Genomic DNA, 4,114 nt, shown 5'->3' with positions numbered 1-4,114 from the left:
CTGTCAGTTGCTGCCTGTGGAAGGAGACCAACCCCCACCAGGCTACAACCACATTTCAGGAGGTTGTAGAGAGTGATAAGGTCACCTCTGAGTCTCCTTTTCTCCAGGCTAAACAACCCTAGCTCCCTCAGTCGTTCCTCACAGGGTTTGTATTCCAAGCCCCTCACCAGCCTCGTTGCCTCCTCTGGACGCGCTCAAGTATCTCAACATCCTTCCTAAACTAAGGGACCCAGAACTGGACACAGCACTTGAGGTATGGCCTCACCGGTGCCTCACATTGGTAACCCTGATGACCTCCCTACTCCTGCTGGCCACACTGTTCCTGATCCAGGCCAGGATGCCCTTGGCCTTCTTGGCCACCAAGGCACACCGCTGCCTCATGTTCAGTTAGATGTCACCAGAACCCCCAGGTCCCTTTCTGCCTGGACAGTGTTCGGCTACACCATCCCCAGCCTATAATGTTGCTGGGGGGTTTTGTGGCAGACCACAAATTTTCACAGGAAAAAAAGGGTTTAGAAACACTAGGGTTGTTTGAACAATAAGTGATGTAATTTTTAAGTACCTTCCACCCCTGAAATTTAGCCACCTCATGGTATCAATGAGGTGATACTCATATCAGCTGTATAGGCATCAGAAAACAACAACAACAAAAAGGCTGGAAAGGAAGAAAGGGAGGGAGAAAATCCATGTGTGATCTTTGGTAGTTTTAAGACATACTTAGAATATTGTACCTTCATAAATGATTAAGTGTCTCTCTTTTAAAATGTATTGGACTCTCATTTTTATATGGACAATTCTTACCATACCAGAAATTCAACCTCTCACTGAGGTTCATTGTAAGAATAGAGAAGCCATTCAAACAGTAAAACCAATGCACACGCAAGCCATTCACCAACTCCTTGAAAGAGACTGACAATTGGAAGTGTAAACTCATTGAGTCTGCATTTCCCAAAATAACAAGGGTTGGCATGTAGGAGAAGGGAATACAGGTGACCCTGCCCCTGGTAAGTAACAGCTGTTGTAATTCCCCAATACAACCTCTCCCCTGATGAGTCACAGCTATATCCAATAAGGGTAAGTGTGATAAAAGGGAGTGGGTTAGGTAGTGAGAGGAATTATCAAGGAGGAGGAATCTTGAAGAAGGGGGAAGGAGACGATCGTGAAGAAGAAGAAGAAGGATCCTAGGGAGAGGGAATCACTGCTGTGAGATCAGTCTGGGTCTGGAATTAAAGCCTGTTGTTGGAACATGCAGCCATAATCTAGCCAGGTAAAAGCCTGCAGTCAGAGTCTGCAAACTAATACATGCAGTTACAGTTTAGCAGGAAATAACCAGCAGTCAGAGGCTGCAAGGGAAACCTAGAGCAGGAGCTTGCTGCAGCCAGAGTCAGTGAATAGTAGGAGTCAGTATGGCTGAGCTGTGAAGAGGAATAAACCAGGACCCTTTTCATGCTGTGATAAACAAGAAGTCTGTGTCTCAGCTCATTTCTACCCTCTAACAAGAAGGCTCCTGCAACACTAGCAGATGCTCAGCTGGCACTGATAGTTCAGGTAACCACCACTATGGGAGGACAGGTGGTCTCTGAAGACTGGGAAATTCTAAAAAATGTTGAAAGAGACACTAAAATATTCAGGTGATCAAAAAGATTAATTTGCTTGCAAATAGAGATTTTACCTCTTTCCCAAGTTTTTCACTCTTTCTTCTTTACATGTGTCTCTTCTTCCTTGCTCTGACTGAAAACATTAAAAGGGCATAACACAATATGGGAGTAGAATAACAGGTATATATACACATATTAATTGTATACACCCATAAATCAGCAGGTTAATTTTTTTAGATGCTATTTTGAATGCATCTTTCCTTTTTTTTTTTTTTTTTAGGATTTTCAGGAGGTTTTCAGTGTATACATTTACACATAGCGGAGACACTGCAATGGAAAATACAACTTTGATTCTGCCATATTTGAAAGATTTCTCACCACATCCCAAGAGGTTTCATTTTGATGTGGTGAGGAGAGGAAGGAGTGAAATGAAGAGCAAACATGCTGTACAATGGAGAAAGCCATAACTATTTCTGGTCCACTTCTTTGAACATCATTCTCCAGGAAGGCTGAAAGATGAGCATAGGAAGCCTGGGAACTCTGGGTCTTTGGATGGGCAATAACAAGAACATACTGGATGAGGGAAAGAAAAAAATTTATACTTTTTTTTTTTTTCAATTTTTGCCTTGTTCTGTACTTTCCAGCAGCAGATAGGGATTCCTGCAGACAGTTCATTGAAAAGCCTATGATGATTTGCCATAACCGCCTTAGTCTCCAAAAATTCACACTGTAAATTAGACAGAAAGTAGAATGCAGCTAAGGTATCAAGCTTCTGTGTGCCTGTGTTGGCAGGAACTTTAAAGCAGCTGGGTCTCACACTGTAGAAAAGGATCTTTGACATTTTCATACTCTAAAAAGCTGCATCCGTGAGTCAACTAGAGCGTCTAAGGCCATCTTGAGCCTGCTCCCACTGGGTGGGTTCCTGGGTGCCTGAAGCTGTGCTGATGTATCAGCCTGGTGTGTGACACAGGGAGGGCACTTAGCCCGGGTGGTAACACTGCCAGGGGGATTGCTGTTACCAGAGCTTAACTATGTTAAGCTTAAATTGAAATTCTGGAGCATTATTTACTTACATAGAAACACTTTGCGTAGAAATAGATAAGATCTCACGTTGGCTGCCTTCTAGCCATGACTCCGGGGAAGCTGTGAAAACAGAGAAAGGCAGTTTAAGGCAGATTTTTGCGAGGAAACCTCCTAACGGGGCCCTCCCTCCCCTCCCCTCCCCCAGCCGGTTCAGGGAAGAAAACAACCTCCTCCGAGAGATGTGGAAAGAACCCTGTTTATTAAACAGACAAAGCACTCCCCAGCACAATGAATTCGACAATACCAGATGACAAGAACTTCGTGCCGCTCTGTAGAGATGACAGTATTAAAAAAGAAATCCTTCCTGGAGGTGGTTGCTCTGTCTCAGTCCCTCTGGCGCTGGGACACGCTGCGCAGGATGGATCTTGGTGCGGGCCCCCACGGTGCTCTCCCGAGTCCTTCGTCCAGAGAGATTTTAACAGTTCCAAGGAAAGACAAAAAAAGAGAAAAAAACAGGAAAGAGAAAAAAAAAAAAAAAAAAGAAAAAAAAAACAGGAGGAGAGGAAAAAAAAGGTGAAGCTTCTCCTCTTCTGCTAGCTACTGCCTAACTAGCTAACTAACTACTGAAGAAAGAAAAAAAATATCTCCGTCCCTCGCCCTGTGTTGCTGAATCCGACTCTCAAGGCCAGCCGGCGGAGGAAAGTTTCTGAAAACAAACCGCGTGCCTCTCCCTTCCCCCTGCTCCCAGACCCTACACCAAAGGCACACAGGGCAATATCCGACAGAGACCCAGCAGACAATTGGGGATACAACCCTCACAACGGCACCCCGGGACAGTCACTCAGTTGAGGAAAGATCTGGTGCTGCTAATCATTCACATGCTTTGCTTCTGTGTACATTTTAAGTACCTTCTAATCTTACTTTCGAGAAGAGCAGGGCTTACATATGGTTTTATTCACAGAGACAATGTTATCAGTCTATGGGAAAGCACTGCAGACTGAAAACTACATTAGGCTGTAGAAGTTTCTTAGTGAACTTTAAAGAAGCAACTTGGGTATCAGAAGCAGCCAGTGTGGCCACCCAGAGCTCAGTGCAGCCAAATTTAATCTGTTTAATTGTGTGTAGCTGGCACAAAAAGCAAAGCTAGATTTTATCAGATATATCTAAATGCTTCTTAATGACCTGTGCTTTCATCGGTGTTCTCTCTATGCCTTGTTCTTTGTGTGAAGTGCTTAGCAGTTAGTCCTTCAGAGAGAGGGCTGACAACAGCTGAGAAGTAATCTTACAGAGCAATGACACAGACATCTTTCATGTTATGTGTTCAGTCCCAAATGCCACACATTCGTGACAGAATTGACTTGTACTGAGATAAAACATGACAGGAAAAAAATCAGTCTAATTTTTGTACTTCAAAGAATAAAAGGAAAGTTGTCCGTTTATCAACAATCGCACCTCTGTTTCACCATGCTCTACACAGGAAAGGTGAACCTGCT

At 43.9% G+C, this 4,114-nt stretch overlaps 1 long non-coding RNA gene across 1 annotated transcript; it reads left to right on the top strand.

The window, feature by feature from the left end:
• The first annotated feature begins 1,128 nt into the window (after positions 1-1,128).
• On the top strand, positions 1,129-2,559 carry LOC136287777 (uncharacterized). The gene is made up of 2 exons (XR_010720319.1): positions 1,129-1,267; positions 1,879-2,559. It is a non-coding gene; the product is annotated as an uncharacterized lncRNA (long non-coding RNA).
• Positions 2,560-4,114: the final 1,555 nt, after the last annotated feature.

This window comes from Chamaea fasciata, unplaced genomic scaffold (assembly GCF_029207755.1).
Source record: "Chamaea fasciata isolate MVZ Bird 193981 ecotype frontalis unplaced genomic scaffold, bChaFas1.0.hap1 SCAF_3, whole genome shotgun sequence".
Taxonomy (NCBI): domain Eukaryota; kingdom Metazoa; phylum Chordata; class Aves; order Passeriformes; family Sylviidae; genus Chamaea; species Chamaea fasciata.
This window is presented reverse-complemented; position numbering and strand designations above follow the sequence as displayed.